The following is a 13679-nucleotide window of genomic DNA, read 5'->3' as shown; positions in this document are numbered from 1 at the left end:
ATGGAGAATGTCACTAAAAACAAACTAGATGATTTTGATTACAATTAAAAAGCTTTTGCACAGATGAAATCACTGTAACCAAGATCAAAATAATTGTAGTAAACCGGGAAACAATTTTTACAACTAGTATTTCTGACAAAGGACTCATTTCTAAATTATATAGAGAACTGGGTAAAATTTAAAAAACAAACAAGCCATTCCCCACTTAACCAATGGTCAAAGGATAGGCAAAGGCAATTTGCAGATGAAGAAATCAAAACTATCCTTATTCATATGAAAAATTGCTCTAAATCATTACTTATTAGAGAAATGCAAATTAAAGCATCTCTGAGGTACCACCTCACACCTCTCAGACTGGCCAAAATGACCAGAAAGGACAATGATCAATGTTGGAAGGGATGTGGGAAATCTGCAATACTAATCTATTGTTGGTAGAGCTGTGAACTCATCCAACCTTTCTGGAGATCAATTTGGAATTATGCCCAAAGGGCAACAAAAATGTGCATACCCTTTGATCCAGTAATAACATTACTGGGTCTATACCCTGAGGAGATGATGAAAAAGGTTAAAAACATCACTTGTATAAAAATATTTATAGCAGCCCTGTTTGTTGTGGCAAAGAATTTTAAAATCAAGTAAATGTCCCTCAATTGGTGCATGGCTTAACAAACTCTGGTATATGTATGTCATGGAACATTATTATTCTATGAGAAATCAGGAGGGATGGGAATTCCAGGAAGTTTGGAGGGACTTCCGTGAACTGATGCTGTGGGAGTTGAGCAAGACCAGAAAAACACTGAATACCCTAAACAGCAACATGGGGATGATGATCAACCTTGATGGAATTGCTGTTTCCATCAGTGCCTCAGGTTTCTCATTTGTAAATGGAGATAATGATAACACTTCTATCCAAGGGTTGTAATGTGGATAAAATGAGATAATAATTGTAATGTACTTTGTAAACTTTAAAGCTCAATATAAATGTCGTTATTATTATTGTTGTGGTGTTTTCCCTCAATAGAAAATAAGGTCTTAGTTATCAGACGTTTTAGTCTTTTAATTTGTATCCCCAATGCTTGAGACAGGGTAGGTGCTTAATATACTCATGATTGGTTAAAGGAGTTGTTGGCCTGGAAGTGCTGATGATGCCTAGGTGCCACCCTGATAGAAGAAGATGCTAGGTGTCCTCTTACATATAATGTAATATTGTTTAAGGGTTGAGAAATTCAGTTCTTTCCTACACCAATAAAATGTGAAAGACTCCAACACTCCCCCTAATGAATGAAGACTTCTGGGAGCCCTTTTCTCCTTGCATCTATTTTTTTTCTTTCCTTTAACAAATATCATTTTAACTCCAAAATGTCTTGCAAGGTATATGTGTGTTGGTCATGAGTGAAGGATCAAGACAATTTTTCAAATTTGCAGTAGTAGTAATAATAGCGTGATTGGGACAGGGAAGACATTAGAATGCGGCCAATGGAATGACGATAAAACATGGCTATTTGAGCAATGCTCAGTGCAGAGGTGAAATGAGAGATTGCTAATGAGAAGCCTAGGCAAAACTATTTCATGTCCCAAGGGGTCTTAAGTATTAGCATCCTACCTAACTCTACTAGTTGTAATAAGTTAATTCATTAACTTTAATGAATTCTGTTCTAATCACTCTATAATGCATGCTATTAATCTTTTATGCTTAGCATTCCCTTTTCTATGTGGGAATAAATGACCTGTTCTAAACCTGATTCATGTTGGTATACCGGGTACCTTTTTCTACTTTCTCCTTTTCTGAAGAAGTCATTAAACTTTTAAAGGATAACATTATAGATAGGAACTTTTCCTGTGATGCCAATATGGGGAAAACCATTAATGAATGAAAATAGGGAACTCACTTTCTCTAAGGGTTCAGGCTTCCTTAGCAAAGAACTGGGGTGCAGCACAATGGGGGGGTAGTCAGCCTTTGCAACCTCAGCTGAACAATGCCTCTAGCTTATATGCTAGACATATCTCCAGCTCAATTCAATAATTAAGTGGAAATTAATTTAGCATTGATAATTACTGATGGAACTTCTATTCCTATTACAATAGATACCATAGTTTCACAGAACACAGTTTAAGAAATATTGGTTCTCTCTCGTGCCTGGAATTCCTTCCTTCCTCTTTTCATGTTTCTTTCCATTTATTTTTTCTTTCTTTCCATTTCTCTCTCTCTCTCTCTCTCTCTCTCTCTTTCTCTCTGTTTGTTCTTTTCTTTTCTTTTCTTTTCTTTTCTTTTCTTTTCTTTTCTTTTCTTTCTTTCTTTCTTTCTTTCTTTCTTTCTTTCTTTCTTTCTTTCTTTCTTTCTTTCTTTCCTTCTTTCTTTTTCTTCCTTCCTTTCTTCTTTCTAGTATTTTCCCAATTATTATTAAGAGTTTTAGCAGTTTTTGCATTCCTGAATTTTTCCTCTCTTCTTCCTTCATTCTTTCTCCCTCCTTTCTTCTGAAAATGGTAGGCAATATCATATAGGTTATATATGTGTTATCATGTAAACTATATTTCCATATTAGTCAGAGTTGTGAAAGAAGAAAGATTTCAAAAGGAAAAATAAAGCAAAAAAGAATAAAACAAGTGAAAAAATATGCTTTGATCTACATTAAGAGTCCATCAGTTCTTTATTTGGATGTGGGTAACATTTTCCTTTTTGAGTTCTTTGTACTTGTCTTGGATCATTATGCTGAGAAGAACTGAATCATTCTTAGTTGATCATCACACAATGTTGCTGATTCTAAGTAGGTTTTCCTGGTTCTGTTCATTTCACATTATATCAGTTCTTACTATCTTTTCTGAAACCTGTCTGTTCCTAATTACTTATTGCACAATAGAATTGCATTGCATTTATATACTTTGCTATGTGCATTGCTTAGCATTCCACAATTGATGAGCATTCCCTCAATTTCCATTATTTTACTACTATGAAAAGGACTGCTGTAAATATTTTGCAATATAGGTCCTTTTCCTTTTTTTTGTGATTTATTTAGGATACCAACCTAATAGTGGTATTGTGGAATCAAAGGGTATATGCAGTTTTGTTGCCTTTGGGCATAGTTATACATTGCTTTTTAATTTTAATTTCTTTAATCAAAAATGATTTAGAGCACTTTTATATTTGCTTGTAGATAGCTCATCTGAAAACTGTCTGTTCATATCCTATGACTATCAGCAGGGGAATGGCTTATGATTTTATAAATTTGGCCCAGTTTTCTATATATATTTGAAAAATGAGGTCTTTATTAGAGAAATATGCTGTAAAGATTGTTTCCCTGATTTCTGCATTCCTCCTAATTTTGGTTGCATTGGTTTTGTTTGCACAAAAGTTTTAATTTAATATAATCAAAATTATCTATTTTGCTTTTATTAATGCTATATGTCTCTAGTTTGATCATTAATTCTTCCCCTTCATAGTTCTAACAGATTGACTATTTCTTATTCTTCTAACTTGTTTATGATGCCATCCTTTTTCCTCCTTTTTTTTATCCTTATAGAATCCCTTTCTTCTTTTTACATGAGCCTTTCCTGATAGCCCTGTTCATGCTTCCTCACAAACTACCTGGTGTCTAATTAATTTTTTTTTAGGTTTTTTTTTTTTTTTGCAAGGCAAATGGGGTTAAGTGGCTTGCCCAAGGCCACACAGCTAGGTAATTATTAAGTCTCTGAGGCCGGATTTGAACTCAGGTACTCCTGACTCCAGGGCTGGTGCTCCATCCACTGTGCCACCTAGCTGCCCCTCTAATTATTTTATATGCTATATTATATATTATATGCTTGTATTTTATTTATCCTATATAATAATGCTTGCCTTTCATTTCCAACGAAGACCACAACATCAGGGAGATGATGCCATGGCAAGCAGATGAATTGGATGTAAGTGAGAAGGTTCTGTGCTAAGTCTCCAGCCTCACTTTCTCCTCTAGAGCCATCTGGATCCAGTGGCCAGATATGGATCAGGATTACTGAAGATAGCCCTGGATGCAAGGCTATCAGCATTAAGTGACTTGCCCAAGATCACAGCTAGTAAAGGTCTAAGACTGCATTCAAACTCCATCCTCTTGACTCTATCTACTATGATATCTAGCTTCCCTTTTATCCTATATATATGCTTATATATACCCATATTTTGTCTTCCATTAGAATGTAAGCTAATCTAGGATAGAGATTGTTTTATCCCCAGTAGCTAAAAGAGTATCTGGCATATAGCTGGAAATTAAGAAATATTTTTTAGTTGCTTAGGAAAATTTTTCATAGAAATAACACATACCCTAACTTAATTAATAAGTTAAATGATGTCCATTTCCCTTTCATTAACAATACCAATCCCATCTAAATCTGTTGAACACCTGCCCACAACATATTAGAGCTACTCTGTGATTTACTTGTTTAGATTAACATGTATGAGGTCAGAAAAGCTTCTTCTATTCACTGGTTTTTCCTATGAATCTATTTAAGTTATATAAATTAATTTGCATAGGATCAATTCTAATCTTTTGATATTGAGTGTTTTGTGGTTTGTATTAATTATGGAGCTTGGTCTGCAATTACTGCATTTGCTTATGGTCCTGTCCAGCTTCATTACAGTTTTCCTGTTTCAAGAACTGAAACATGATTTAATTCCATGAAGACTGGTTCTGAAACTTTCAAAATATTTATGAAACTCCTAGGGGATGAGTAGGTCATTACTTTTCCTTACTTTGCCAAAGTTTTTGTATTTAGGGCCTTCTTTGAAAATTCAGGTTATTCACATACTGAGGGCCTGAGGTATCTGGCATCAGGAATACTCAGAATGAAGCAGTAACTCAAAGAAAACCAGTCAGCAGAATGATGTCAAGACATTTTTATTTCTTCAGAAATGGCAGGGTCCCTCCCTGAGGGCATCTGACAGCTTCTATTCACTTTAGAAGGTTATTGTCTTTTTTGAAAACATTTTTATACTTTTATTTTTTTTAATTATTTTTATTTTGTTTTCATGAATTTCTATGACTGAAAATATCTGATAATCTGATGATATACCTGTCAATGTGCCACTCTGAGATTGTCTATTTTGGTCCATGGACACCAGATATTCAGCTCATGCTTGGGCACCTAATCTAGCCTTTCTAGCTTGGAAGGACCTACATTCCTTTTGTATAGAGACCTCAGTAACCCTCCATGCCAGGAGGAGGCATGCAAGGACAACCTTATTGGAGAATAACAGAATGCAAACAAATGTAATCCCTTTTGGTTTTCTCTTCTATTTTAGTGTTTATTTTGAATTGATCTTTGCTATTTGTAAATGAATTGCGTGTAGCCATATGGGACTTGGCTTTGTTCAGGATGTGGTTACCTGAACTGTTGCAGCAATTTCTACCTCTTACTCCTAGAGGTTTAGCCCCTCATTAATAATTTCTCTGGACTCAAAAGGAGATTTGGATTCATGGAACAATTCTGAAGTATTAACAAAGTTTCAGAATGTCTTACTAATCAGCTTGTCATCTCTATTCAAACCTGGGGGGAAAAATCTGTTTTTCCTTTTTGAACAATAGTAATAGTAACTATAATAAATCAAATTTGGCCTCACACAGTAACAGGGTGACCATGGATGACTCACTTAACCCTGTTTGCCTCAGTTTCCTCTTCTTTAACATGAGTTGGAGTAGAAAATGGCAAAAACTCCAGTATCTGTCAAGAAAATCCTAAATAGGTTTGTGAAAAATTAGACGAAATTGAAATGACTTAAATAAAGAACAGCAACACCAACCTAATATTCATAAAAGTGCTTTAAGGTTTGCAAAGGACTTTACAAATATTATCACATTTCAGACTCACAACAATCTTGGAAGGTCAGTACGATTATGATCATTATTTTATAGATGAAGAAGATCCCTCTTTCTCAGTCTCAAAATACACACTTACAACCTTGAACAAAAGTCATTGCAAATAACCATATACTTTAATTACAATTTAAAATAACATAGAAACATAAACACATATTCTAACAACATTTATAGACTGCTAAGGATACCAAATTCTGTTCCTTTTTCTATGTCAAGTCTGCAAGAATTTGGGATGGGAGGACAACTCTTCTTCCTCATTTTTTTGGTAAGGCAATGGAATTAAGTGACTTGCCCAAGGTCACACAGCTAAGTAAGTATTAAGGGTCTGAGGTTGGATTTGAAATCTAGTCTTCTTGATTTCAGAGCTGGTGCACTATCCACTCATCAACCTAGCTTCCCCTATTCTTATCTAATTAATAATCAACAAATTACTCATTGAACAAGCATTTATCTATCATAAATGCTGAGCATTTATGACATACCTATGGGAAATGTATTCCAATATTCCAGCAGCCAACTCATGAAGTAAATTCGTAGACAAAATTTGATTATAAATTGAATATTATTTATTTTAATTTTAGAGTATGGAGTTGGGGGCGGTTTTTCCCCATCTCCCATCAAGAGGAATTCACACCCATGCCCATATTCTTACAATTGCACTTGAGTTTATTTAAGTATATAAACTATTTTCATTTTATTACAACCTTGCTGAAAATGGTGACAAGTAAGCAGTTTAGCTTTTGTTAAATTAAGAAGCTTCCTTAGTGCTCCATTTTCAAAGATGTCAATAAGATGATCCTTTCCTCAGAGAAGATGCAGGATTGCATCTTAAGGTCTGCTTCACACAATAAAGCAATCTTTCTTTGTAATAATCCCCAAGACCGTCTAATCTTATAGGTATTTCTAGTACACACTTAAAAAAAAGAGTCGTGTCTTCTCCCATTATTTTTTATTTTTATTTGTCCTATAAAGATAGGAAACCCACTGGGTAGGCATTGTGATTTTTCTTATATCCTGTACCCACAGAGAGCTGTTAGTGTATGATTAATGTTAAAGGAAGATTTTTAAGGATAAATGAGTCAGATCTAAGGTAGGGAGGCTGAACATTTGTTTAGACTTTGCCCTTGCCGATGGCACCTTGTACACAATGCCAAAATAATTATTTAAAATCTGTAGAATTCAGTCAAACCAATTAGTCAGCATCTTGTAGATGAACCACATTGCTTTATACAGAACCCAGCTGTTTTTTTGGAGGGGAAAGAGCATGCATGTTATAGTCACAGCAGTAGTTCTGTGAGGCACTACATTTGTCTTTTAATGTCATAATTGTATAAGCTTCATTCCACAGTTTTCTTAGAAAACATAAGCTTTGCTCCATCTTATTAGATAGAATATATTTAATTAAAGCCTCAGAGAAGATGATATAATTTCTCTAGGCTAGCATTCACAAAATGCTTTGTAGAGGATTTTCACATATATTCATGATCTGCAAAACGTCAACACACATTTTTAGAACACTCTATCAGAAAAGTTGCATCCCCTTTTGTAGGCAAACCAATTCATGCCATTCATAAGTATTATGGTAGATGCTATTATGGGCTTACAATGAGAGAATAGCACAATACCAAGGCATTTAAACAGCTATCAAGCCTGAAGTGGTTGTGTTCTAAAGAACTTCATTCTAAGAATCTCTTCAGAATGGTGGCATTCTATACATAAAATTTTCTAAATTAGAATTGCCCATGCTTTTTACTTTGTTATTTTTTACAATGATATTTGCCTTCTGGTTTCAAACACACACATTTTCCCAATTGTGTGTGTGTGTGTGTGCCTATGTAAATCTATATCTATATCTATATCTATATATATGGCTATGTATTATATTCATAACTTTAAAAAGAAATAGGTATACCAGAAACTGCATATCTAGTGAGTAGAGACCCAACCTCAAATTTAAGAAAATGTGAGTTAACTTTATACTTCTAACTCCTACAAATTTAATGGCTTTGGGCAAGTCCCTTAATTTCTTTTTACCCTAGGCAACTCTCTGTTATAGGGATTCTGAGCCTGGTTCATGGACAGATTTCAGGGTGTCCAACTTTGGAAGGGGAAAAATAAATGACACCTTTATTTTCCCTGACCTGTAAGTGAAAATTTCTCTTTTCCCTATGAATTAAAAAATAATAATGAAAAGAACATCCAAAGATGTTCAAAAGAGTACATGACACAAAACTGTTGAGGACCCCTCTTCTAAAGGTATACGATGAAGAATAGTTGGTGATCTACTTTGGCAAAGCATTTTTTCCTCACTGAAGAACTCTTTTCCACTGTTGAAATTACAAGTTGAAACATTGAATTTGTTGTTAAAATACTTTAAGTCCAATTTCAACTCTGTTACTTATTCCCAATGCAATATTTAGAAAGTCATTTAGCCTCTCTGGAACTCAGTTTACACTACTGTAAAATGAGCATTTAGGGTAAAATGATTGCTGAAGTCCTGTATGATTTAAAACTAAATACACTGTAATTACCAAATCACAAAATTTTAGCATTGGAAGAGACCTATGATGCCACAGATTCAAATCTATACCTGATTGAAACTCCTGCTATCATACACCCATCAAATGATCCTCCAACTTCAGATCAAAGACTTCTAACAATGGGGAACTTTTTACCCCCTTAGAAAAATAATTCTGGTTTCAGATAGCTATAATTGAAATCGAGTGGAAATTTTCCTTCTTCTAACTTCTCCCCACAATCAGTTTTCCAAAAGCACAATCATGATCATATTTTATTCATATACCTTTCATGGCTTCCAATGACCTACAAAATAAGGTCTAGAATCTCTTTTCTCTGGCATTGATGTCCTTCACCAAGATGGCTAAACTCTTTTCTAAGCTTTTCTTCCATCACTTGTGTTTGTTCTTTTATATTCTTATGTTTGGGGATACCGTATTTCTCCATGTACAAGATGCACCTTTTTCCAAAAAATTCAGGGTCTAAAAACTGGGAGCATCTTATACAGTGGTTGCACATTTTTTCTCTTACTTGCATTTCCCACTTTTTCATGCTTATTGTCTTTGCGCTCATTGTTTTGCATTTGTTACCAATATTTTAGGTTGCTTTGCAGAGTGCTGAATTCAAATTCAATGTGATCCAGTTTGGAAAAGTGAATGGAAATCATGTTGCTGGTCAGTTTTGCCCTCCTCCAACTCAGAAAACAATGCGAGACTGGCTCCAGGAAGAAGAAACCTGACTGAAAACTCCCCTGCAGAGGAAGGCCATTAAGCAGCAAGGCAGAAAAATGGCCTAATTTAGAGAGGGAATTGAAGAGATGGATTGAAGAGCAAAGGGCCATTGGAATTCCTGTCCACAAAGATGGTTCAGCTGATGAAAAAGAAGTGACTGATTTCAATGGAGGCCACAATTGGTGCTTCAGGATCATGAAAGGGAATGGCTATACACACAAACACACACACACACACACACACACACACACACACACAAACATACCAGATTCTCCCAAAAGATGCCTGAAAGCTATGAGCGAAGTTCTTTGAATTTCACTATGAATAAAACTTGAGTTCTATAATTTTATGTAATTCATTTTTTTTCAAATTTTGGGTCCTCCAATTAAGGTTCATCTTATACTTGGGAGCATTTTATATATGGGGAAATAGGGTACATCTTAATTTTCCTGGAAATACATCAAGATCTTTTCTCATATTAGTTTCTACCTAGAATGCCTTTCCATTGACATTTGCCCTCACCTCCATCTTTCTTTTTTCCTTTTCCAATTCCTACTCATCCTTTAAGGTATAAATCAAATTTTTCTTCTGTGATTTACCTGGTTGGTAGTGATAGCTTTTTTTGAATTATCATAGCACTGTTTGCCTTTCTTATTGTGCTTTCAAATAATATCTTGTATTGTAATTATAACTTGTGTAGAAAGTTGTTCACTTTTCCAATCTTTTTTACCTGATTGCAAACCCTTTAACATCCCTGCCAAACTATGTCTTAAACATTAAATATTGCCTTATGTAGCTGGCATAAGACCAGACTGCACATAGACTCACAGAATGCCAGAGTTGGAAGGGGACTTTGAGATCATAGACCCAATCTTAAATAACAATATCTTCTAAATCATATTCTAAATAATGAATTATCCAGATTTTGCTTTAAGATGGCAAGACAATATAGTTTTTTAAGACTCCAGGGTCCACAGACAATAGACCTTCTCCTTCTTTGCTAAATAGGCATCCATTTGTGTTCTGGACTTTAAAGATCTTAGCCTCTAATGTAAGGCATTAGATTCCTTTTCTTCACATTCTTGAGACAATGGCACAGTTTCTCCCAGGACGGCATGCCTTCATAAGAGAGGGTGCTGTGCTCTATGAGCAAGGGAACATTGGAGCACCTCAAAAGAAACGTGAGAAGCATAACTTTACAGTGTCCATCCCTGGTGTTCACATGGACAATTTGTGCCTGACCTGTGGTAAAACATTCTAAGCTCATATTGGTCTGCTCAGCCACAGGTGGATACACTGTGTAACTTTTCTCTAACATAGTGATGTCATTTTGTTCTTCTTTAACAATGAAAGAAAAGAGTAAACCAATATCTCCAGGTTACCCCATAAATATGGAGTAAAGAGGTAAATAATGTAGAGTATAAATTAACAATGTAAAGTATGGGCTAAGTATTTATTTTCTATTCATGGAAGAAATGCCGTACATAAAGTCTCTTATCTTTAATTGGCAGAAACTTTAAATAGGATTTAATAATTACTGCTATAGTTAATGTATATTGACAAAAACTTAAATAAGCTAAATAGGCATTAGGATGAATGAATGTTCTGTTATGTTGAAACATAGAGTCTTAAACATCAAGATATGAAGTGATTTTCAGGACTGCTGAGTAGGCATTACTACACATTTCATCTCAGTGTTGCACTTTCCAAAAAACTCCGAGTCTGTGTATTTTGGGAAATTAGTGCAGGATTTAGTTTCAATCTTTTATTAGTTGTTTGCTTCTCTGATGCAGAAACACCTCTTTTCTCCAGTTTTTTTCTAACCAGTGGATTCAGGATTTTCTATTTTTGAACTCATGGAATTGTCTTTAAGGCTGGAGGTGGCTATGTCAGGATCTCCGATGGGATCTGGCAAAGGAAGACAGAGGACAAAGGCATATTGAAGCCTGGGCTCAAGCTCATCTAGCTGAATCACTTTACTATGTGAGGGTGGTGATGATATGACTGGGGTGAGAGAAGGTTCAGCACCCTCTCAACCTACAACCTCCAGTGAACCATGAACATCATAGCTGGGATGAAAAAGGGAAATCATTGAGGGTGTGTCATTGCCTTTTAAATGCCCACTAAGTGATCAACTGTTTCTGCTCAGTGGCCATTAAGGAACTTTGTTCAAACTATAAGAATCCTGCCCATGTGTATTGAGTCATTGACTGGCCAGTAACAGGTAGGAGTTTTCCACTGTTAAGGACCCAAGTGCTGAGTTAGTACTTACTGGAATCAGACAGAATAGCTCGGCAATTGCTCTGTACAACGCTGGTTACAGAATACTTCACAATTTTCATATGAAGGGGGTTATTTTTCTCTGTCCCTCTCTCCTTAGTCCTTCCCCTTCCTCTCTTTCTATCTCTCTTCCATGGACTTATGCACACTCATAAGCATGCATAATTATCACAGATCAGGATGACCAAAACAGTACAAGTCTCTTAGGGCTTCTATGAAGTTCAAATAAACACATACACGCTCACGTTAAAGAGCTAGATAAATGATCATGTTTATTGAACTTGTAGTCTTCATCATATGACTTTAATACTATAAAAACTTTCCAACTTGACTTTTTGTTTCTCCTAGTCTATCCTGTATACCTCTGACCAGGAAAATCTTCCTTCCTTCATACCCTCCCTCCTTTCTCCCTCCCTCCCTTCCTTTTTTTCCTTTTCCTTCCTTCCTTCCTTCCTTCCTTCCTTCCTTCCTTCATCCCTTTAACTACTCCTCCCCTTATATCTTTCTTGTGTTATCATTTGGTCAAAAGGTAGGCATAGTTTTATAACCTTTTGGACATAATTCAAATTACTCTCCAGAATGCTTGAATGAGGTCACAGCTCCACCAACAATGCATTCATGTCTCATTTTTCCCACATCTCCTCCAACATTTTACACTTTTAAGTCCTATTAGTCAATCTAATAGGTATGAAGTAATACCTCAGATTGTTTTAGTTTGAATTTCTCTAGTCAATAATAATTTAGAGCATTTTTATATGACTAGTGATAACTTTGATAACCTCATCTGCAGACTGATCAAATCTTTTGATCATTTATCAATTGGGATGACTTATATTGTTATAAATTTGACTCAGTTCTCTATATGTTTGATAAATGAAGCCTTTATCACAGAAACTTGCTTCAATTTTTTTCATCATTATAATTGCTATTTCCTAAATACAGATGCTCTTGAGATTTCCTGTTCAACAGTGAATTGAAACCAGTAAGTATCCTTGTTCCCAAACTTTTTAGCATGATGTTTTCAGTCATATTATCAAATGTCTTCATTTGATGATGATGAGCATGACATCAAGATCAGTTATTGCACTGATGGCAAATTCTTCATCTTGAAAAAGCTACAAGCCAAGACCAAAGTGAAGGAAGTACATGATCTTCTGTTTGCAGTTGGTTGCACACTCAATGCAGCCTCTGAAGCTGAAATGCAGCAAAGTGTAGCTCGATTCTCTGCTGCTTGTTCTCAGTTTGGTTTAGCAATGAACACCAAGAAAACACAGGTGCTCCATCAATCAGCACCACATCATCCATATGTGGAACCATCGATTACAGCAAAAGGAGAAGTTTTGAGTATTGTGCACAAGTTCATTTACCTTGGCGGTGTCCTTTCCAGGGAGGTACTCATTGACACATGCATATTCAGAGGTAGCTCAGTACATGGGAGACAAAATGTATTAGACTGACTATCAAACTGAAGTTTTGCCATTGTGCTGACCTCATTGCTATATCCCTGTGAAACCCGGGCAATCTACCAGAGCCATGTCAGGAAACTGAATCACTTCCATTTAAATTGCCATAAGAAAATTTTGATAAGCTTCTATGAGGAAGACAAGTGAAACAGCTCAAAGGAAATGTGGTGTACATAAGTTTAGGGTAAGCACCCCAGGTGTTCACATGAACTATTTGTGAACTATATGTGGTAGAACATTCCGAGCTTATATTGGTCTGATCAACCACAGTCCAACATATTGTAATTTGTCTCAAACATAGTGATGCCAATTTGATCTTTGATAATGAAGGGCAGGGACCAGTCAACCACATAATACCCCTGTCCAATGTATTCTTTCTCTCCTTTTACCCAGGTCTTCCTCAAAAATTTCTTGTGTCTGACTACACCTACCCAAATCTGCCTGCCCTTCTAAGACTCACTCCCTCACCTCCTCCACTACCCCCTTCTCCCCCCCCCCACTTCTCTTATTCCCTTCCTCTCCTACTTTCCTGTAGGATAAGAGAGATTTCTTTAATCAATTAATTGACTATATATATTATTGCATCTTTGAGTCAATTCTCTTGACTCCTTCTAACTTCCTCAATATTTCCCTCTATTGTAAAAGATTTTACTTGTCTTTTTTTAATGGAGATAATTTGGTCTATTCTACAGTTCCCTTTCCCTCTCTCCTATTGCATTCTTCTCTCACCCCCTAATTTTATTTTTTGATATCATCTCTTCATATTAAACTCACACCTGTGCTCTCTCTCCTCTCTCTCCCTCCCTCCCTCTCTCTCTCTCTCTCTCTCTCTCTCTATATATATG

The sequence above is a fragment of the Macrotis lagotis genome, chromosome 2 (genome assembly GCF_037893015.1).
Source record: "Macrotis lagotis isolate mMagLag1 chromosome 2, bilby.v1.9.chrom.fasta, whole genome shotgun sequence".
NCBI classification, from domain to species: Eukaryota; Metazoa; Chordata; class Mammalia; order Peramelemorphia; family Peramelidae; genus Macrotis; species Macrotis lagotis.
Note: the sequence above shows the minus strand (reverse complement) of the source record.